Source organism: Neofelis nebulosa, chromosome 9 (genome assembly GCF_028018385.1).
Source record: "Neofelis nebulosa isolate mNeoNeb1 chromosome 9, mNeoNeb1.pri, whole genome shotgun sequence".
NCBI classification, from domain to species: domain Eukaryota; kingdom Metazoa; phylum Chordata; class Mammalia; order Carnivora; family Felidae; genus Neofelis; species Neofelis nebulosa.
Window position 1 is genome coordinate 138,998,574 of NC_080790.1, and position 24,319 is coordinate 139,022,892.

Here is a 24,319-nt window from a genome sequence, read left to right on the forward strand (position 1 = left end):
ACAGACTCGGGACCCTCGAATGAGGCCTGCGGTCCTCAGGCTCAACCGTCCGCTGGCCCATGCTCGAGTGGGAGAAACACGGCCGCTGCCCCAGGGGGCTTCCCGGGGGGCCAGCGTGCCCCTGGACCGTCATTCCTGACACCTGCACGATGGGGACAGCTCCCGGAAGGCTGGGGTGCCACAGCTGGCCGCCACTGCCACTCGAGCCTTGTTTCCCCTCCTCTGATCTCCGTACAAAACAGAAGGGTCCTGGCGGTTAACCTGCCTCTCTGTCCCCCGATCCTGCTGTGTGTTTCGCCCACCCCGGCCCACGGCCAGGGGCTCATTTTCTCTAGAGGGGTCGCTATGGAAACCTCAGGGAAAAGTAACTCTGAAGGATTTTCACAGCATGAAGAGTCGCTTAATTTTTTTTTTCTCCTCAACAGGGCTCTCGGTGTTCAGAATAGCCCTTGGGTAAAAGCCCAGATTTGTTTCCTTAAGGACAGCTTCCAGAGACAAAGGTGAATGAGTCGGTCTGATGGAGAGGGTCACAAGACCTCCAGGTGGTTCCACCAGCCTCAGAGTGTCCCCTTGGGTCTGTCTGAGGACCTAGGGCTCCCTCTGAGCTTTACCCCGTCCTTACCGCCCGCACCACATGAAAACCTAACACCCCCAGTTTATGGCCAGGTTAACAGAAAATAGGGCTCTCCCAGGACAGGTGAACTTGCCAGGAGCTGTTGTAGAGGACAGGAGTGTCCTGGACAGAGGGTAGCCAGCCTGGAGACCAGCATCTCATACTCACTGGGCACTCGGTGGGAGAGAACTGTCTGGAAAGGCACTGGGTCCTTGTGTGTCCAGCAGCCAGCACTGTGCCGAGGCGTGGCATTTACTAACTCCCCTGATTCACACACTTACATGTGCCAGTGCTGTTATCACCTGCATTGTCTACACCAGGAAACTGAGGCTTCCCGACAGGAAACAGGAGATTCCCGACCTTGGCCGCAGCCATAGCCACGGAGTCTGAGCCCAGTGCCCTGGACATCAGAGCCTAGGGTCGCATGCAGTGTGCCCCTGAAAGCAAGCAGAGAATACACAGTGGGGAGCATTTAAGAAAAATTTTTTTATCAGCCTCAAGTTCATTCAAAGTAACTGTGAGTTACAGATTGCATCGGGCAGCCTGAGTAAAATGTCCCCGGCCATTGTTGAACCAGGTGTTCTCATGTGTGGTTCAGAAGATATGGTTAAGATAAAACTGTGCCTTAGATGGGTCATTCCTTACTCCAAGAGGGTCAGTGCTAACAGCAGAGACCAGCAGGGCTGTGTGTCATTTAGAGTCTCAGAGACTCTTTTTCAGAAATGTGAGCCTATCTGCCTGCCACTCCATTATGATAGCTTTAACCTTCTTTTCAATTATTATTTTAGAGACACCAAGTCAGGGAGGGGGGCAGAGGAAGAGAGAAAGAGAATCTTAAACAGACTCCACGCTCACCGAGGGCTCGCTGGAGATCATGACCCTGGGATCACGACCTGAGCTGAAATGAAGAGTCGGAAGCTCAACCAGCTAAGCCACCCAGGCGCCCCAGTGATAGCTTTATTCTGTTGAGCCTTGAAGACAGTCTGGTCTTAAAGTCTTCGCCATAAAATTGCAAATGTCCCACAGAAGGAATCTGGTTTACGCCCTGTTGGTTCATAAGATCAGTTAAACCTCTTAGTTAGAATGACAAAGCCAGGTACTCAACTGTCCTCAGGGTGCCCTGGGGGAGAATGCAGGTGTCCTTGAGGTAGGCTTCCTGTGCCCTGCCCTCTAGCCCCAAGCCTTGTTACCCTCTGTCACTTCTCTTGCACTTTTTTCTCTGGAGCTTATTCTTCCAAAGGAAACAAATCCGGGCTTTTACCCAAGGGCTATTCTGAATTTACAAGAGCCCAGTTGAGGAGGAAAAGAAAGTCTCACTGCCCTTTGGCCACCTTTCTCAGGGCACATGCTCATTTCCTGTGGCTGCTGAAAGAAATGACCACAAACATAGCGGCTTCAACAACACAAATGTGTTCTCTTACAGTTCTGGCGGCCAGAAGTCTGAAATGGGTATCTGTGGGCTCCCATCAAGGTGTTTTCCCGGAAGCCCTAGAGGTCAATGAGGTTTCCTTGCTTTTCCAGTTCCTGGAGGTGCCCACACACTCTCTGGCTCGAGGCCCGTCCCCCATCTTCAAAGCCAACATGTATCGAACCCTTCCCACGCTGCCTCACTTTGACCTCTTCCTCTGTCTCCCTCCTGTAAGGATGCTCGTGTGACCCTGGACCCATCTGGATGATCCAGGGCAGTGTCCCACCTCAAGGTCTTTAACTGAATCCCACCTGCCATCTGCAAGGTCCCTATTGCCAGGTAGGTTAACATGCTCACAGGTTCTGTGCGTTAGGGTGTGGGCATCATTGGGAGCCCGTTATCCTTGTACCAGAGCGTATTTTAGAGGTGCGTGCGTGCGTGCGTGTGTGTGTGTGTGTGTGAGTGATAGTGAGACAGAGATGACATTCTTCACCTTAGTCTTATTTCTTACTAGAATTTATATAATCTTGGATTCAGTTGATCTTCTGGGGCTGGACATTAAGAACAATTTTATGTCCTGAATCATGACTTTGGGCCAAAAATTTGGAAGACCCTGGCCCACTTCCTGTTAGCTTGATAGGGCTTCCTCTCCGTAGCGAAGAGCTCAGAGGTCACCAGATGGCATGAGCTGCGAATCTGGTGTGAAGTCTGCATTTGCAGACTTGAATTGCCAGTTAATTTTGCCAAAGACTCCACTACTGTTCATCCCTGGGGGATGGGTAAACTGGGAGGGAAGAGGTGAGAACTTGCCCCACACCTACCTAGGGGATGCACCTGTGTTGTGAGTGCACCGTCTGAGGCCGGCGTGCCTCCTGGTCTCAGAGACAAGCGCCAGGGTCTCCTGTCCCTTGGGGCCACTTGGAGAATACAGCCAGGGCGCAAGGGGCCATTCTGCTTCTCCTGAAAAACACCGTGACATTTAGCAGGAGCCAATAGGGCCAGAAGATAGAATTGGTCCAGAGAGACAAATGGAGGGAGGCAGAAGGAAGGTGTTCACATGGGCAGCGCTCTGTTCAATGGTGACACCAAGACTTCAGGACACAGCCGGCCCCTGAGAGCTTCCCAAACTGAGCCCTGTATCCTGGAGGCAGACGGCAGCATCTGGGATGCTCTCTGCTTCCTTTGGCTGCCGATGCCCTGACCCAATTCTCCCAAGCTCTTTGCTTCCTCAGGATCTGCCACGTATTCACTCAACAAACACTGAATAACTTCTAGAACCAGAAGTTGTACCTGCTGCGGCGGAAATGGGTTTCCACGACAGTCTCTGCTCTGTAGGCGTGCGTGGCAACTTCGCTCCTGATCCGCCGAACGTCTCTTCTTTTAATATCTCTGACGCTTCCTGTGATTTAAAGAGCTTCTTTTCTGCTCATTTGCCATAATTGTTTTGAGTGTTTCATCGTTTTTATACTTAAACATATTCTTAAATGTTTCTAGTTAGAATGATTGTTTAGATCATTGTGGACTGAGGCAAACAGTAATAAAATAATTTCCGGCACTTGTTCTTTTTAAAACTTTTCTTTTTCTTTATAGGAACACATTGTTGTGATTGCACAGGGATTAAATAAAGACCATCGTTGTTAGAAAATCCACACTTAAATCATCAGAATGGAGTTTGTCAACAGCCCCAAGCCCTCGAGGACCCATAGAAATTCAGATGTTTCGTTGTGAGACCAGGAAAGGAGAGGGGGAGGTCTCCTTCCTTTGGGATGATCACACAAAGCATTTTACCAGGCCGTAGATTCCTGTAAGTCCCTCAGTGAAATGCTGCTAGAAATATTGCTGATTCAATACAAGTCCCAATCAACCAACATCATTTGCATAATTTTATTAAAATATGCATTTTAAATAATGCTTTAACAATAGGAATTCTGATACGCAATTAGCATCCAGCTGGTGCAGTCTGAACCTCACCACCGTTGGACATCAGGGGCCAGGGCTCCGGTGTGGGCACCCCAGGCGTGGGGAGATTCTGCCATCACTGGCGTGGCCAGCGGGACGTCTGCGCGGTGGGACCCCAGGCAGCCGGGCTGCAGGCTAAGAGATCCCCGGTCCCCAGCCAAGTTCCAGCAGTGGGTCTGTGCACACAGAGATGCGGGGCTATGATGCTCAAAATCACTTTTCTCAAACAGACATTGTTCTCCCCCCTGCCTCTTATACACATTTTCCCTGTTTCTGAAAGCCAGTCTCCAAATTCCAGAAATACATTTAAAAAGCTGGTTTATGTATTTTGACCATGACATTGAGGAAAATGGTGGGGACTGGCCTGGGCCAAGAACATGCCTGCTGACCCGCGTTCTGGGAGCAAAGGGCTCCTTCACAGAGCAGGGCTTTGGAGGTTCGATCCTTTTCCCACACCATCAGGGACAGCCTCCCCTGGTCCTGCGTCTGCACTTGTTATGGACTCGACGCTCAGGCCCAACTTGAAGGCAGCCTCGCAGACCAGTTCCATGGTGTTCAACCCACGTGCCTCCCTTCCAGCCAATGCCCGTGAGCAGCTACCCACCCCCAGGTCCAAGGTACCCCCACGCCTTTGTTTTCTTACAATGCACCACCCCCTTCCTTAGGCCCAGGTAACCCCTGATCCTGGTCCCAGGTAGTCTGACACCTCTGAAGAAAGTGACATAACAGAGACTTAGGGACATATCCGTGCAGCCTGATGTCAGCTCAGAGCCTTGTGTTCTTGGGGGCTCATGCAAATACCTCCATTTCCATCTCCAGAAGCCACCTCCAGCCTGGGCAACCTCCAGGTAGGAACACCGGGAAAGACTCAAGGGAAGAGACAAGGCTTTCCATCACCCATAGAAGGTCTCAGATTGTCTGGGGATGCCGACTGAGCCCATGGAGCTTAAAGTTAGCATGTGGAAGGCACAGGGCAACCTGGCAGGAGCCACATGCAGTGGGGCACAGGGACACTGAGAGCCATGGCAGGCTGAACTACACCTGAAGTGGGAAGGCACAGAGGGCAAACACAGATCGAGTGCAAGAAGCCACTGGAATCCCTGGGGGGAATGTTCCAGAGTTCCCAGGGGAGAAAAATTAGCCCTGAGGTGAGGAAGAGAGAAAAACCCAAGGGGGTGCCAGGAACCTTGACTGGTTTTAAACCTGAATTGACCAACACATACATTATTGGCTAGAACCCACTTATAAGCGACTCCATTAATGTTCTGTTATTAGGAAAATGTGAGCCTATGATAGACTCAAATTGCGTTATGGAAAAGGTAATAAAGTTACACTTTTGCATACACACGTCCCATGAAGTTTTTGACTCTGCGTAAAATTCATACCCACAAACCCACCTAGACCCGCAGATTTTCAAAACCCTCGGCCTGAGGTATTTGAAAGTTCGAGGGCAACCAAGGAGTGAGGGATTCCCCCCAGGGAAACCGACACAACATTTTCGGGATAAGGATCAAAGCGATTCTTCTTTCAGACCAGATTTCCTGGAAAATAAGTGCAAGCACCTGCCGGGAGGGGGAGGGGGCGGTTGGAGGTGCTGAGTCTCCTTTCTCTAGGAATCACACTGATTCTGACAAATGTTCTTTTCAAATGATTGATTCCCCAACATGTGAGAATCTGGGTTAAAGCAGAACCTCAGAGCACAAGTTCAGAGCTCAAGATAAAAAGCTTCCATTCAGGCCCAGCTGGCCTTCCGCCTGGGTTTGAGAGGTCTAGTCTCCGGTCCAGAGCAGACTTTGTGGACACAGGGAAGCAGAGGGTGGTATTTCCTGGCAGCTCACACAATGGCTATGGGCCCTGCAACCATTAAGATAAATGATGTTTACAAGCCACTTTGGCCTCAAAGTGCTTTCCAACATGGCAACCCATCCATTGGAGAACAACCCAGTTGGAGGAAGAGATTGGCCAACAGCCCTGACCAAAGGTATCATCTTACCTACAACTGCAGTAGTGAGTAGTGACTCGGGGAAGTCTTCTAAGAGCCACGGGATGAGCTTAGATGCAAGTATTTTCAACAACAGTTTATGAATTTTAAGTTCTTTCTCATTTCAGTGGTGGTGAATGCTTTCTGGCTCGAGTGTTGAAGGGAATCAGCACAAATCTGGCTCTGTGGGAGCAGCTGCTGGTCTCCCTGAGGAACATCATCCCCTTCTCCTTATTTCATTTGGATTCTCTGGCTTATAAACAAAGCGCACAAAGCATTAGCACGAGGAACAGAAATATTAAATGGAGCTACCGGGAAAGAGAAAAGGTGACAAGTATTCCAAGCCTGGAGACATGTTTTGGGGACTTGCAAACACCGTTGTGGAGTTTTTCTATGTCAATGCTATGCCGTAAAGGGAAGAACTCGAATGGCCTTCTTTAGTGTCTTGGAGGGAATTGTCACAGCATCAGGATGCTCACACCGAGCTCTCCTGAGTTCTATAGACCCACATAGAATCAACCAAGACCGTCGGCGGTCTATGGCCTCTGACTGTCACATGGAGCCTTGGCCAATGACTTGGAACTTTTCTCAGAGAAGGAACAGGTTACAAGTAAAAGCGCCATCTACTAGGACTGATGTAAAACACTGTCTTCATTACTGCAACTTTACTGACCCAGTTGGTGTCTTTGACCGTAGGAACAACTTGGGTTGATTACTCCCCACTCCTGGCCAATATTCCCCACATGCAAAATCTTCAAAGATTTTAGGGTGAGAGAGCAGTTAGCCTGTTACCTTGAGATGGTGCAAATGAACAAGACAGAGGCCAGCACCTCCCGACTCAGCAGCTCCTGCCCTAACCGGCTCCGATGGCTTCCTGGAGGACATCCCTTCCGTCCTGTGTGCACTAAGCTGGTAATGAGACCGAGCCCTGCCCTGCCCTGTTTGGGGCTAGAGAGGACAGACGTCAGAACCTGTGTCCTGTGGAATCCGTACACTGCCTGCAGTGACGGATACAGTCTCACGCTAGTGGTGTGGCTTCCTGGAGCTGTGTGTGTTTGAAGCAGGGACTCCAACGTGGAGGAGGGGGGCTCAGGTTTATTTCCGTGAGTGGAACCAACCCAGGACGAAGATAAGGAAGGCTCTGTGGCACTGTAGAAACCATGTCATAATCATGCTTCCCCCATAGTGGTTTCCCTGAGGCAGGCTAGAGTCACTGCAGAGTTCGGCCCCGCTAACCCAGGGCCCATGAGGACTGGACCACGCCTTGCCCAGTGCAGGTAGCTGCCCAGTGACGACGTGCTGGACGGATGGTGTACGCATGCGTGCGAGAACACACCCTCCATCCGCAGACCATCCTTAGCCCCTCTCAAGGTAGCCTCACTGTTGTTCAGCGTTAGGAAATCCTCTCTAGACTCAACGAACATATAGACCCACAAGGGGCAAAGGATGAACCAATGTTGTTTCTACTGAACAGCAACTAAGAGTTAAGTCCTAATGATAATGCTATAAATGGCAAGAAATATGCAAAATGCGTGTATGTCTTTAGTTTCCAAGGAAAGTACGCCAGAGGTCACTGCGCCCTTTTGAAGTGAAGCCATGTCTGCATGAAGGAAAAAGCATCATGCATGGAAGGTCCTTGCTTTTGTTGGGGAATCTTTCCAGTTCAGCCTGGAAATCAGATTTATTTAAAGAGGGTACTGTCTCCCAGTGTAGGACTAATAGGATATGCCTCCGGAAAGACATTGGCAGGGTACAGGCTACTGTGGTGGCTCTCAAGCCTGGCTGCACGTTAAAATGACCTGGCAACTAGTGTGGTTTGCATGCCAAGGACTCATTCCAGAACAACTAAACCAGCATCACTGCAGACAACCTCTGGGCATCCGTGTGCTTAGAAGTTTCTCAGGTGACCAAGGGATAGGGAGGGCCGACAGCCATTGTCCTAATAGAAGGGAACTCTAAGGAAGTTGTGAGTTAATTTTGTCTCCAGCACTGTCCTTGGAAATACGTGGAAGGGATGAGGAGCGGGAAAGGCGATCAGCTGGGAAAGAAAGACCTCACACCCTCTGCAGGTAACCCCTCACACAGATGAGACCACTCATGGAACTGAAGTTTCCACCTCCGGACAGAGGGCTGAGGCCCTGTGGACAGAATCTAAATATTCTCAGATGTTCATTTAAAAAGGAGTCAAATAAGAGCACCTGGGTGGCTCAGTCAGTTAAGCATCTAACTTCTGCTCAGGTCATGATCTCACGGTTCGTGAGTTCGAGCCCCGTGTCGGGCTCTGTGCTGACAGCTCAGAGCCTGGAGCCTGCTTCGGATTCTGTGTCTCCCTCTCTCTCTGCCCCTCGCCCACTTGTGCTCTGTCTCTATCAAAAATAAATAAATAAATAAATAAACATTAAAAAAAAATTTAAAGGGAGTCAGGGTAGGATGTCTTTATGCATTTTTAATTCCTGATAACATTTGTATGTTGTGTTTAAAATAACTAGAGAATGGTCTACAGGACAGAGTAGGGGTCATTCCTGTTTTGAGTAGATCCCAGAACTCAACTAAAAATCCAAATGTCCAGAAATGCACTCACCAGGGTCCTGTATAGTCTGCTCCTCCTCCTGATTTCTCTCTCAGCAGACGGTGCCAAGCTGACCGTCACCATCAGAGAAGCTGGAACGTGTGCCCCGCCCCCACCATTGTTGCCCACCACTTTCCACCCAACACGGCCTCTGCCCCTTTCTCAGATCCACTGTCCCTTCTGGATTCCCCGACATGCTCTACTTCTTGGGCGCCCCTCAGGCCCCCTGTCCAGCCCCTGAGGCCCGGTGTCACATTAGCTAAAAATGTATGACCTTTGTCGCTGCCAGCTGAAAATGCTTCCAAACCTTCTAGGTAATGAAAATCCCCTGGGGTGCTCATTAACCGTGCTGAGTCTTTGGTCTCAACATAGATCTACTGGATCAGAATCTCCAGGGAAGGTGTCTGGAAATCTGATTTTTGTTTTGTTTTGTTTTGTTTTGTTTTGTTTTTACCCTGCCCTAGGTAATTTCATCACCATGCCTTTTGAGGAACAACAGGATGGAGGAGGTGACCCAGGTCTGCTTCTCTGCGACACCTCTCACTCCTCCCCGTATTCCCACACATAACAGGTGTTCCGACAGATACTTGTTTAATGAATTAATTAATGAATCGCAATTTACGGTCCAGCAGCACGGATCTATTTATATTTCTCCATATGTATCACTCTGTGTTTTAATCTTCACACTATTTCTATCTGTATTCCGTTCATTCCTATTAACTGTACTTGGTTCACGCCTCCTCCGTGCTCCCGAGATACAGAAGCTGCCTCTGTACTTACTGGGTATGTTACCACTTAGGTGACATTTCCCATTTAAATGAGTTTCCTCCAGACGGGAGCCATCCCTCTCACTTGTCCACGCACAGCAGCTCCCACTGCACCCGGGACAACATAGATGACCAGTGAACAGTAAATGCATGCGTTAATGGGTGGCTCTCCAGGGATGCTTAGCCAGTTCACCCCTACGCCCACGCTCTCCAGAGGAAACTGTAGCTCCAAATGGTTAAGTGACTTGCAGATGCGTCATGGCAGAAGAAAAGAATAACAAGCGTTCAAAATTAAAAACAAGTGAGGTATTCTGTGCTTTCAAGAAGGCTCCCAGAATTCTTAGCAGAAAAAAACAATGAAATGTAAGTGACTCATGATAAAATGGCAGAGCCTGTGTGATGGCTCCAGGTACCAGGAACAAATACCAGTCAAGGTCTAGAGGGCCTCGCTCCTGCTGAGAGTGGGATACTGTGCCACCAAGCCTCGGACGCCCTGAAGCTGTGCTTACTAACGTGCTCATATCACCTCCACCAGAGGCTGGTCCTCCAAAGCCACGAAGCCTGCGTCCTCCAACAGACAGCTCACAGGCTGTCTGGAACTAATCACGTAGGAGGGGAGCCCATGAGAAAAGGGGGTGAGGGGTTTTCAAAACACAGTAATAACAGCAAAATAACAGCTTATAATTATAAGACTTCACAGTGTTAAAGCATGACAGGAAAAGCTGATCAGGACATACACATACACATGTGTTTGTGTATAGATGAATATGTGTTTTTGTATATATACGTGAGATGTATATTGAGTTTATATGTAATATATAGTATTAATGTAATTAATAAATAATACAGAATAAACATAATTATCAAATAATTATGTCAATAATAAAATATTATTATAATATGTTTAGTAATATATTAATATATAACATTTATATACACAATATATAAATTTATATATAATACATAAATATAATTATATAAGCTTAACATATAAAATATATTTTACATACACAAATGTAAGCTTACTAATACATATTATGTGTTAATGTATGAATATAATATTAACATCATTAATATAACTACATGTAATTGTACATTACTGTTATATATCATTTACTAAGCACTTGCCATGTACCTGGTATTATGATCAGAACATAAGGGTCATTAGTCATTATAACAACCCCCATCAGGAGGGTGTTATATGCTATTTTCATGGAGAAACTTGCCTTGGATCTCATAACTACTGTGTAGTGAACCTGAGATTTAAACCAGAATTGTGTCAGAGTTTGAAGCCCTAACTCTTAACCACACTATCATCAGTACGATGGTGATGACAGTGACAGTGATGAAAATGGTGCTCCGCTGAGGACAATGGCAGTAATGGTGATGATAGTGATGCTGCTGCTGGTGATGGTAATGATGGTGATGATGACGGTGGTGCTGATGATGGTGATGGTGATGATGGTGATGATGGTGACGATGACGGTGATGGTGGTGATGATGATGATGGTGACGGTGATGATGATGGTGATGGTGGTGATGATGATGATGGTGGTGATGGTGATGACGATGGTGATGGTGGTGATGGTGATGATGGAGGTGCTGCTGCTGCTGATGGTGATGATGGTGGTGATGACGATGGTGATGATGGTCATGGTGATGATGGTGATGATGATGGTGATGGTGGTAATGATGACGATGGTGGTGCTGCTGCTGCTGATGGTGATGATGGTGGTGATGACGATGGTGATGATGGTCATGGTGATGATGGTGATGATGATGGTGATGGTGGTAATGATGACGATGGTGGTGATGGTGATGATGGTGATGGTGATGATGGTGGTGGTGCTGCTGCTGCTGATGATGATGGTGATGGTGGTGATGGTGAAGATGATGGTGATGATGGTGATGGTGATGATGGAGGTGCTGCTGCTGCTGATGGTGATGATGGTGGTGATGACGATGGTGATGATGGTCATGGTGATGATGGTGATGATGATGGTGATGGTGGTAATGATGACGATGGTGGTGATGGTGATGATGGTGATGGTGATGATGGTGATGGTGATGATGGTGGTGGTGCTGCTGCTGCTGATGGTGATGATGATGGTGATGGTGGTGATGATGATGATGATGATGATGATGGTGATGGTGATGATGATGATGATGATGATGGTGATGGTGATGATGGTGATGATGGTGGTGCTGCTGATGGTGATGATGGTGATGGTGATGATGACGATGGTGGTGATGGTGATGATGGTGATGATGGTGATGGTGCTGCTGATGGTGATGGTGATGATGATGGGAGTGTTGATTATGGTGATGGTGGATGATGATGGTGATGATGAAGTGATGATGGCAATGGTGATGGCGATGTTGGTAGTGGCAATGATAATGATGATGGTTGTAGCTAATATCTATGAAGCACTTACTTTGTGTTGGGCCCCATTCTAAGCACTTTGAAGGTAATCACTCATTCAGTCCTCATAGCGACCTGTATTTGCTCCCAATTAGAAATGAAGAAACTGAGACACGGAGCTCCAACAGCATGCCACACTTGCACACTGGTGAGTGGCAGAGCAAGCATTCTCGCCGAGGCTGTCTAGCTCCAATCCTTGGTTCAAATGGTGTGCTACATTCCATCTCATAATCTGAATATACACTAACAAGTGACAGGAGAAAAAATAAACTTAAAACACCCTGATAGAAAAAAACATAGGGAAAGAGTGTTTTCACATTGACCTTGGCAATGATTTTTTGGAAAGGACGTCAAAAGCACAGACAACAAGGGGCGCCTGGGTGGCGCAGTCGGTTAAGCGTCTGACTTCAGCCAGGTCACGATCTCGCGGTCCGTGAGTTCGAGCCCCGCGTCGGGCTCTGGGCTGATGGCTCGGAGCCTGGAGCCTGTTTCCGATTCTGTGTCTCCCTCTCTCTCTGCCCCTCCCCCGTTCATGCTCTGTCTCTCTCTGTCCCAAAAATAAATAAAAAACGTTGAAAAAAAAAATTAAAAGCACAGACAACAAAAGAACAAAATTGATAAGTGGGACCACATCAAACTGAAAAGTTTCTGCACAACAAAAGAAACAGTCAATAAAACAGAAAGGCGATCTAGAAAATGGGAGACAATATTTGCAAGCCACATATTGGATAAGGGCTTATTATCCAAAATACATAAGGAACTCATACAACCCAACAGCAAAAAACTGTATGATCCAATTTTTTAAAAGGGCAGAGGATCTTAATAGACATTTTTCCAAAGAAGACATCCAAATGGCTAATAGGTACATAAACAGGTGCTCAGCATCACTAGTTATCAGGGAATCACAAATCAAAACCACAAGGAGATATCATCTTATAACTGTCAGAATGGCTGTCATCAAGAAGACAAAAGATATAGGCACCTGGGTCGCCCAGTCAGTTAAGTGTCTGACTCTTGATTTCAGCTCAGGTCAAGATCTCACAGTTGGTGACTTCAAGCCCCGCATTGGGCCCTGCACTGAGAGTGCAGACCCTGCTTGGGATTCTCTCTCTCTCTTCCTCTCTTTGACCCTCCCTGACTCATGTTCTCTCTCAAAAATAAAGTAAATAAACATTATACACACCCACACATACACACACAGATAATATAACAAATGTTGGAGAAGATGTGTAGAAAAGGGAACACTTGTGTGCAATTTTGATGGAAATATAAATCAGTTCAGATACTATGGAAAACAGTATGGGGGTTCCTCTAAAACTTAAAAATAGACTACATGATCTAGCAATTTCCCTTCTGGGTATACATCCAGAAGAAATTAATACAGGACATTGAAGACACCTGTTCTCCCATATTAACTGCAATACTATTCACAGCAGCCATGACATGGGAACAGCCCAAGTGTCCATCATGGATGAATGGGTAAATTCATATACAATGTGGTGTATATGTGCAATGGAATATTGTTCAGCCATGAGAAAAGGAAATCCTGCCGTTTTGGACAATGTGGATGGAACTTGAGGACACCGTGCTGAGTGAGATAAGTTAGACGAAGAAAGACAAATATTGTATGCTATCACTTAGACGTGAAATCCATAAAACTGGACTCGTAACTCATAGAAAGAGATTGCAGAGTGGGGGTTATCAGGGAGTGGTAGGCGGAGGAATCGGGAAGATGTTTAAGGGTACAGCTTGGAACAAGAAAATGGACCCAGACATCCAATGTACAGCCTAATGATCACTGTCAAAAATACTGTATCATAAACTTCAAAGTTGCTAAGAGACTAGACCTTAATTGTAATTGTTCTCACCACAAAAAAAGAGATGATAATTACGTGATGTGATAGGGATGTTAGCTCACACTGTGGGGGTAATTGTACTGTGATATATAAACGTATCCAGTCAACACATGATACACCTTAAACTTACACAATGTTATGTGTCCGTTATATCTCAATGTAAAAAAATCACGATAAACGGTACAAGGATGAAACAATGGCTGGTCCTGAGAAGAACTTTTCCAACTGGTGAAGACAGGGTCCGGACTTGGGGAGCACACACCTGGCAGTAAGGACCTGGGGTCCGTGATGTCTGCCTCTCAAAGAACACTGTGGGCTAAACAGGGCAAGACTGGCAAGTGCTGCTGGATGGAAAGGAGGCTGTTCCATCCCACTGCTCCCGCGAGTGGCTTTCCTGATAAAGCCCAAGCTGACTCGTTTTTCCCACAAGGCCCTGCACCCAGATCAGTGTTGCTCTGCTTTAGGGTTAGGCAGAGACCACACAGGCTCTGTGGCTTCACAGGCAGTAGGCATCCTGGAGGTCCAGGGTAGCGGCTGTCTGCTCCCTGCACCTCTGGGACTCCAGTCCCTTTGCCCCTAAGGAGATTACAGAGCTCACGCCATAGCCCAGGGGATGAGCCGGACCGTCTAAGAGTGGAATGGCAGGTGAAGCCACTGGGAGGAACAGGAGAAAAGGGGGGAGCGTCCATAACAATGGCAGCCATCCTGCCTGGTCACAGTGCTGACCAAGGCCGACAGAACAAAGTGGGGTGTTTGCCTGGGCAGTTCTCCAGGTGACACAGTGGTGCCCACGTGGCTTGAACCAGAGGAAGCACTGGTGTATGCACACGATGTGCATGTGTCTCCTGACCTAGCCCACACACAAGTGGCTTCCCAAATGGGGCCCTGCTCGAGCTTTCACAGGGCCTCCAGCTTTGGAAAAGGTCAGCAAATTTTATTTTAATATCCTGCAGAACCTGGAGTTTGAGGGATGGGATATGGGATTTGCTGGTTAAAGAATTCCCTTTGAAATCATGGTCATCATACTATTGAAAGTTTTACAGGCTTTTATGGTGGTTTAAACAAGGTAAAGTGACATGTGGTTAATGAACACATTTCAGAAGAACAAAAATGGGAGAAGACAAGAAGGTAGGAGAAGAGAAAAGAACAAAAGAGAGAGAGAAACAATGGAAAGAGAAACGCAAACCTAGCAGCATGCAGCTAGAAGGGTTCCCAGCATTTGGGGGTTTTCCCTACCCATCTGTATTTTGTTTGGTTTAATAACCGTGGGATATATGACTTTGCAACAGGTTTCTTTCATTAACCTATTGCAAGCATTTTCTAAGATGTTATATGCTCCATAAATATTATTTTAGTACGCACTATCTTTTTATTATTTGGCACGTAATTGCATATTAACTCTAGAGAAAATAGGAAAATGTTTAGCAGAAGGAAAAAAATACAATTGAATTATAATCCTAACACTTAAAAGTCAATGCTATTATCGGTTTTGCATGTTTCATTTAGCATGGGATGGAGGGGAGGCTAATGCACACACACACACACACACACACACACACACACGTGCACACATCCACAGATGTAGATATGGTTTTACCATTGTGTATTTGCTGTATGGCAAAATGAAACCATAAGTCATATGCTATGTTCATCCTATTAAAATGCCATTAAATGTTGATTTTCACTTAATGGCTAAGTTCACTTCCATTTCTATAAGGGAAAGACAAAAAATAAATGAGGAATTAGGGAGTGGTTCATTTGCTCTATCTATCTATCTATCTATCTATCTATCTATGCATTCATCCATCCATCTATCTATCTATCTATCCATCCATCCATTGATCTGTATTATCTATCTATCTATCTATCTATCTACTATCTATCTATCCTCTGTCTATTCATTTATCTGTCGTCTATACGTCTATTTCTATCATCTCTCTTTCTATATACCATCTGTCTAAATTTGTTCAGGCTCGAGGGTTTATTTTAAATATCGATTATATTCCATCTCATGCTGGAGGTAAAGACAGACAAAAGCCCACCTTCTGTGTAGAAGTCCTTACACATGTGGCATATTGGCTGGTGTCCCCAGCCTACGCCCCCCCTGGGAGGCAAAAGTGAAATCTGAGGTCAGCATAGGTGAGGACCCTCCCCTGGATCACATGGCCAGGCAGTGGCTGAGATAGAGTTGATTTATTTTAAAAAGGTCCATGTTGCTTCCTGCTTTCCCCGTGAGCCCACTCTGCTTTTCCATGTATTCTTCTACTCATCCAGTTTGCTCACTGAAGGAAAGGTGTTCGGAGGGTTTGTCCTACGTCCCACACTCAGAAGACGCCACAACAGATACCTGAACTTCAAGCGTCGCCTACAAGTTATTTTTATCTCGTCTTTCGATGGATAAATACTTGACACCGGAATTCACAATGTAAATAGCTGACACAGTATTAGGATCTAGAATGCAGAGGAAACTAGCAGATCAGCAAGCAAAAGGGAGGAAGACCAATAAAGAAACAGACAAACGTTGGGGAAGACTCTTCAGCGAAGCCCGCGTCCTAGCTAACCAGGGCTGCACGTGCGTGACGCACGGAAGGAATGTCAGGGCAGCACAAGGTCCCGCGTAGACCCAGCGGGCAGAAATGAGAAGCCGTGTGACGAGGGCTTACGGGGAAGAGCCCTTTCAGCTGCGCGGGGGTGAAGCTGGTTGTCCCTTTTGTGGAGAGCAACAGAGGCACAGCCACAGCCGGGGACACTGAGGGTGTCCCTTCCTTCGGCCAGTCCTGCACTGCTGTGTCTGCTTTCACACATGACAACAAACAGCCCCAGGGATGTCACTCGCAGCGAGTGTGGGGACAAGTTCAGGCTGTCTCGGTGGCTGTCGGGAGAGGACAGACAGATGCTCCGTGCCAGGGAGAAGGAATGCTTGCGGAGCGAGGGTCAAAGACGCACTCACGAGCACAGGGGAAGCAGAGAGAAGCGCATGTTGGAGTGTGTCCGATGGCACCTGAACACACGAGCGACGGGGCTCCTTGGGAGGGAATCCGGGATCGAGGGCAGAAGATAAAGGAGTAAAGGCGGAAGCTGGTCCTTGCGTGACGGCACCGCTGTGTCACACGCGGAGGAGTGTCATCAATCCCGTCCTGCATATCTAAGGATCAGCGGAGGGGATCAATATTGGAAGTGCATCTGTCGCCTCTGGCTGCGGCAGCCCATGTGCTCGGGTGACGAGGTGGGGTGTCCCGGCCCGTCACCTGCTCCTGGGTGATGAATTCTGCTCAGTTGACATCCTTCTGCCTCTCTCAACAATCGCGCTTGACGTTTCCACTTACCCTGTCACGTTTCCAAAAGAACAAGAAAGAGTAGTAAATGCCAGACGAAATTGCAAGTAGCCCCTCACCTTCTGTTGGGGTGCTCGCTGCAAAGACTCTGAGGCATCCGTCTGAAAAGAGCTCCAGGAGCTAATGACTATGATTGGATCCTGCCTTTGCAGGGCCTCGTTATTGGAAGGATTCATCATGCATGGAAATTATTCGGGCTTCCGCTGGAGGCCAAATGCTCGGCGCTCGGCAAGAAGCGCACGGACGCCATTTCTACTCACTTACCCAGGAAATAAATGGCCGCATTACTGGGGCCGATGCAATGTGTCTGCTGCCTTCCATCTGGTTTTTAAATCACTCAAAGGGAGCTCCAAAGTCATGGGGTTTTTTAAAATATTTTTTTTAATTTATTTTTGAAGGAGGGAGAGACAGAGCATGAGTGGGGGAGGAGCAGAGAGAGGGGGAGACACAGAATTCGAAGCAGCCTCCAGGCTCGACGTGGGGCTCAAACTCGTGAACTGTGAGATCATGACCTGGGTCAAGACAGACGCTTTACCGACTGAGCCACCCTGGCACCCCCAAAGACATGTTTTTTAGGCTGCATAAAATACACAGAGCAGAAAAGGGGCTCGGGCTTCACACATCTGTTATTTGATTATTTGTGTTGCTTTTATAAAAGAAAAATCATGAAGTCATTTCCTCGATTCTTTTGACCTCGGGACATTCACTGCAACCCCTTCCATGCGATGTCTTCTTCTTAAATGTCCTCTTGAAACTACCCTATGAGTCACTCGCCACGCAGCTCCGCCGGCCACAGGAACATTTCTGCTCCAAACAGCTCGGTTGGCTGAGGAGGGAACTCAAGAGAACAGGCACTGAATCGGTTTTGCGAGGAAAGGGCCGGGGGGGGGGGGGGGGGGCGGTGGGGAGGGGGCCTGGCCAGCAGCACACAGCCCACAAGTACTCTCTTCTCTGGCCAGGAGTGGACAAGCCACGGCTGAGTCCTTCATTCACGGTCCCCACACCAGTGCCTTGTGGTCTTCTTTCAAGCTCTTTCCTTCACTCCAGCCCTCTGTGACTGCCCCACCATGGCCCGGCCGACCCACTCATGACTTCCGCAAAGACTCGCTGGGTCTCCACTCTGTGTTTGGGCCAGCTCACGGCTTTGGGGATCCAGCAGCCTTCGTGGGCTCTTCTCTCGTGTTTACCTCTGGGAAGGGTGAGACACAAAGGTGAACCGAACTAACTGGTGAAGGAGATGATCATCATTAGTAATAATGCCATAGGAGAATGAAGGAGGCTGTGTGACCTGTGGCAGCGGCTGGGAGAAAAGAAGCGAGAAGTCAGTGAAGACGTTTGTGATCAGGTGGTCAGGCACATCCTCTGTTAGTGAGAAACAGCTGAACTAGAGCCTCACAGATGATAAGAACCCACACTTGCCAAAGCAGGCGAGAAAGTGGATTCAGGCAGAGAAAACGGCAAGTGCAAAGGCCCTGAGGTGGAACCAGCTTGTTACGGTCAGGAAACAAGAAGCCCAAAATGGCTGAGGTGTCCTGAGTCCTGAGTCCCCTGCCCTTCCCGGCCGAGGCAACCCCCTGGTGTGGTTTTCCGAGAAGAATAAAAATCGTTAACACTCGCAGAGCCATTACTGGGTGTCCAACACTGTGCCCTAAACACAATTTTCGTATTTAATCCTTCCTATCACTATTCTGTCAAAGACGAGCCAAAGCTGGAAAAAGTAAGTAATTGGCCCAACGTCACGAGGCCAGTAGGGGCTAGAGCCTGGACTTGAAGTTGAAGGCCTGACTCCTACACAACACACTGGAAAGCATCCTGGTATCTGAGAGTGAGGAGAAGGCCAGGCAGTCAGGGAGGGGAGGCCAGGAGGCAGCCAGGGCCAGTGGGTGGTGGAGAACGGTCTAGAACTTGCTTCTCAGCATCTGTAGTCAGCTAGCTTGGACTTGGCTCCTGGTCCTGAGGGTCTGTGTCCTGTGTGAAGGTAACACGGGGGAAATGCTGGGTCTCTGGGCCCTCGGGGCAAAGCCCACTATCTTTCATCCCCACGGCAGACAAGGCTGTTGTGGGGAGCAGGGCTGCTTCCTCCCCGGGCCCCCTTGGTATCTGTTGTTGCCGTGTTTCACAGGTGCTTTGTTAGAAAACCCTTGATTACCAGAACTTTCTGAGGCTTGGAAAATGAGCCTCCTTCTTCTTCATTCTTCCGGCATCAGCCAGCACCGTCCCAGACGCTCTTCCTCCTTGGAAACCCCCGTGTTTTTCAGTGTTACCACGTGCAATAGCATTCTTCTAATTAGGACTGAAGAATAAAAAACATTTGCTCCAACTTTAATTAAATTTGAATTAAATGAGTTTGTTTTATGCTGAACTGTTCATTTCTGCAAAGGGTGGGGGAGTTTCTGATATACCGAACTAATGAGCACCCAGGGAGTCAGCAGGGAGGATCCTCTGATGATGCGGGGCCGTTTCCACAGCCATAAATATGTCTTCTGGCCTAAGAAGTAACTGATAGTTCTCGGGGGACCCCCGGTATGCCTCAGGTAGGAAACACGCTTCCATCAGCAAAATCGACCAACCTCAGAAGATCTATCATTTTCCTCATTCTCCAGCTCAACCCCCAGAAGAGACAGTGCAATTTACACCCACTCAAATGCTGGGGCCCACAGGGGCCTATCGAGAGAAAGGGAAGCTTGCTGAAAGAACACGAGGGCTCATAGGAAGCGATTCATGTGTGCTGGCTTCACGGGCGTGGTCTCCACGTGGTCTCTGAGCCCAGGACTTCGGGGCGCACTTGTCTTCCCATGAATCTCTGCAGAACCCACACAGGGGCAGAGGGAGACCCAGCATGCTTACTCCAGAGACCTGCAGCTCCTTGTTTTGAGTTCTCTTCGGTCTTTGGCAAAGTGTGCCCTCTGGCTTCCCTCCCTCTCTTTTCCCTGCCCCCTGTAGTGGGTTGAATGTCAGCCCGCAAATACGTATGCCCACGTCCTAAGCCCTGGAGCCTGTGAACATCTATTCCTATGGCAAAAGAGTCAAGGGTGTAGAGAGGAGGAGATTGTCCTGGATCATCTGGGGGGACCCTGGATGCAATCCTATGTGTCCTTATAAGCCAGACACACAGAGGAGAAGACAGAGGTAGAGGGTGGGGGTGAAGCGAGCCCAAACCAGAGAACACCCGCAGCCACTAGAGGCTGGAAGAGGCAGGAGGGACCTTCCTCCAGCACCTGCAGAGGGAGTGCGGCCCTGCTCCCATCTTGGTTTTAGGCTTCTGGCCTGTGAGAGAAGAAATTTCTGCTGTTTTAAGCCACCCCTGGTGTGTAGCCCCCAAAATGAATGTATTCCCTCCCGCCACCAAAACATACAGGAAATTGCAATCATTCAATCAATAAATGTATTGATGCCACTGCTGTCCTCAGGCCTGGCACCATGCTGAGTGCCACCCTAAGAGCTTCCTGATTGCAGGTAACCCTCTCAGAGAAAAACTGCTGGCTCTCCCACTGCACAGCCGAGGAACGGAACTCAGAAAGGCGGGAGAACGGCCTCATGGCCAGCCGGCAGAACCAGGGTTCACCTCGAAGTTGGCCTCTCCCCCAAACCCCACCCTAACCTCTGCCCTGCAGCTCTGTGCCCACGCCAGGCTCCAGTGGATCTCCAGGTTGGGGTTAGGAGACCCCGTGCCCCAGCTGGAGCGGGATCTGGGAACCCCTTGGGCTGGGCCTCTCGTCTCTGGTGTGCACCCTCCCTGGTTCAAAGGACTAATGTGGAGCCCAAGGAGCCGAGAACACTCTAGAAACGTCTACTGTGGATGTGGTAGACAAGGATGCTAAAGATGGCCTATATCCATCAGCTTTTCCTCCCTCCTCTTTTTTATCCAGTGTCTTCTGTCTCTCAGGTTTTTTCTTGCCTGGCAAAGACTCATATTAGAGGAGAAGACTCAGTAATCGTTTCACTAACACTGGGGATAGCGTCAGGGTAAAAGCTCAAGGGGGTCTTAGAGCTCAACAGTCCAGTCCCTTCTGTGTGCTGGAGTCCCAGGAGCTGGTGAAGAAAGGAACCATGGGCATCCCAGAGGTAAGGCATGGGCTCTGGCTGAAGGTCCCCACTGCATCCTATGCCTTGGCTGGGGGAACCTCGTGCAGCCTCAACAAAATGGGAACAACAATAGAAGACAGGTGCATCTCATGCCAAAATTTGTGAAAATACTCCACACAATTTCGGGCACAGTGGGTAGTCAAGAAACATCGGTTTCTTTTCTCCTGTTGGCTTCCAAACAATCTAATTACTGTCATTTCCATTTTGCATTGAATGTTAAGGGATCTGTATCCATTACAAAGCAACTAGCTCTGAATCCTGAAATCGGGCATGGGTGATGGGGAAAACCTCATGGAACAGAGATCTAATAATCCTCAGATCCTTGATTCTCCTCCAGTTGTCATGGCAACTGAGAGTCCCATAGTCCTCTCCACAGATGCACGAGCAAACTTTGGTGAGTATGTAAAATTAACCAGAAGCACCTTTTTGGAGCAATATCCATTGAGCAATATTGAGCTGAAGGGTCGGGTTATATGTGCATAGTGATGCTCAAATTGCTGTGAGCAAAAGGTAATCAATGGCAAGAGAACCGTTAAGCAGGAACCAAAGAAAGATGGAATGTGGAAAACTGCATGATGAGTATGTAAAAGTGCACAGTCAGGCAAGTTACTAATTCTGTTAAAACAGCAAAATGCCAAAGGGCTTTCAGTCCAATGCTCGGTGCTGGTGTAGACCGTGTGAGGCATTGTTATATTGTGGTCAGGATCCCAGTTAGTGCTTATTGACTACTTTAGTGGGGTTTTAAGATTTCAATTTCTTCAACTGAAGATACCAAAAGCTTCTAGCCCTCAAGAATTATTCCTGAGAGGAAACTCTCTGAAAACCTTTAACTCAGATTTTGTATCATCTCAGCTGAAGGAGGATCTTCTCTGGCCATGGACTGGCGGGAGATCTGAAAGTGCTCAGATGTGCTGTTTGCGATGGGGATAGGGGCGGGGGGTGGGGGTTGATCCACTGAGAAATGCCTGATCTGCTATTTGAATTAAATGTTTATTTGTTCATTCAAAGAAAGGTCAGAATAACTCTTGGCATGGGATGGGGGCTGAAGCTGAGGGTTCATAAATGGGAGACAAGAAGATCACACTTAGGGAGCCCCAGCAAACAACAGAGTTAGAAGGAATTTGACATGTAGGCTCAGAGCATACCCCACATAATGATGAATATAATTGCCTTAAGATTTTTGTGTCAGACCAGTCTATTTTTCCAGGTTGAATCTCATGGCCTTGAAGGGGGTCTTCTCAGCTACTCAGAGTGGCTGACTGCAATTAAATATCATAAAAAGAAGATGACATTCTAAAGGACCTTGAGAAGTATCCCAAGCAAGAATAGTAGCACTGAGCCCTGAGAACATGCTATCTCCATTTGCTGCTGGGGTTATCGCTGAACACTGATGATAATTGTAGACAATGATGATGGCGATGATGGTGATGGTGATGATGGGGGCGATGACGGTGATAGCGGTGATGAAGCTGTTGATGACAATGATGGTGTTGACAATAAAGATGATGGCAATGATGTTGTAATGATGCTGACGAAGATATGAAGCTAAAGTCCATGAGAACCTGTCTATAGAATGGGTTTTGGCAAACGATGGCCGGTGGGCCAAATCTGGCTCCCTTCTTGTTTTTGCAAATAAAGTTTTATTGGCACACAGTCATGCCCGTGTTTTTTTATGTATTGTTTTTCTCTGCCTTCACACTGCAACAGCCAAGTAATTGCAATAGAGACTGTATGCCTTGCAAAGCCTAAAATATTTACTATTTGACTCTTCGCAAAAGGAGTAAGGCAACTTCTGTTGCAGAGGAAGAAAGGTTAACTCCACGTATTCACTGGTCCTCTGTTCCTCAACTCAGCACACTTGTAAGCCACTTAAGGGACTCCTTACGATCAGGCTCCTAGACAGGTGGTCTGTAGGCAAGTCATTGATAAACACTTCACGGGGTCCATATACAGGTCTTCCGAAACCAGACATGGTTTTAAGACAGCTTTAAGCATCTCTAAGCTTCTAGTCTATTAAGTGAGGATTATATTTGATCTGGAGGTGTTGGGAAGTACACTGATAAAAAGTGTAAAGATTCAAAATCACATACATTTGAGCAGAATTAGGCCAGTTCAATCCTCCCTAACAAATAAACATCTTCAAGCTTCTTGCACAGACCACGATATGGCCTTTTAAGTTTGTCACTTGGTAAGTAGGCCCACTGGAGAAAATTTTGCTTTGCTTTAAGTGATTTATTGCCGTGACTTTGGGGAGAGCTTCAGTGCTCACCATTGTCTCAGGCAGCTAATGCACTGATTCTGAAACTCATTCTAAGAACTACTATTTTCAGTTTGTGGGGTATTTTTTTCGGGATTTTTCTAAGAAGATAAAGGTAAATTAAATTCTTCTTCATACCATCCAACATGAATTATGGTCTCAGTCCAATTTAGCAACTTGCCTAATTTATCACCATTAAAAATGGTCTTAAAGGGCTTAATTTAGCTAATAGTTTCCTTTGCTTCAGAATCTGCTCCCTCAGGATTTGAACTTCTTCCCATGCCACAGAAAGACAGAGCTCCCCCTTAAACAGATATCGCTGATCCCCAAATAATGTCCCTGATGTCTGAGCTGACTTTTCATGAGATGAGGCAGATACAGGGAGCGAACACCAGCCACCTGTGACGGCTTCAGATCCGCATGTTAAATGAGAGAGGGGAGGTGTTAGGCAGAAATCCCTCACCGTTCTCTGGGAAAGAGGAAGCTGGGCCAAGAAGGCCACACTATCTCCACTTTTCCAGGCTTCTCTTACCACTAACTCCACAGGCAAAGGGGAAAGATCATTCTTGGAGTAGTCGGCGGTAAACGCAGAGACACTGAGACACGCGTGTTTTGATGCTTCTATCTGAGTTGACAGGTGTTAAAAAATGGCAGACATGCTTGTGGAAAACATACCTCGATCGGATAAGCAGCTTTGTGGAAAAAGACTTCAGTACTGGAGAAGACAGACACGATGTGACCTGCGAGGAACGGGGTTCCCAGAATGCTCGCTTGCTCTGTCTTCTGCTAAAATGCCCATCAGGGTGTCTTGTTGCCTTCAGTCTTTCTAGTAAGATTGGGAGATTTATTTTCACTTAAAATAAATGCCACTTCTGTGTAAAACCTAGGTGTTTTTTGTCACGAGTGTGTGTTTACTCAGAGAATATAGAAAGTTATAAAAAAGAAAGTAGATAGGTCCCCAAACCCTGAAACCTAGCTATAACCATGTAAACTCTTCCTTTTTTTCATACCCTTTTTTCCTGTTTTCTGTGTACAAATAGATACCTAGATAGGGACGCACACGGAT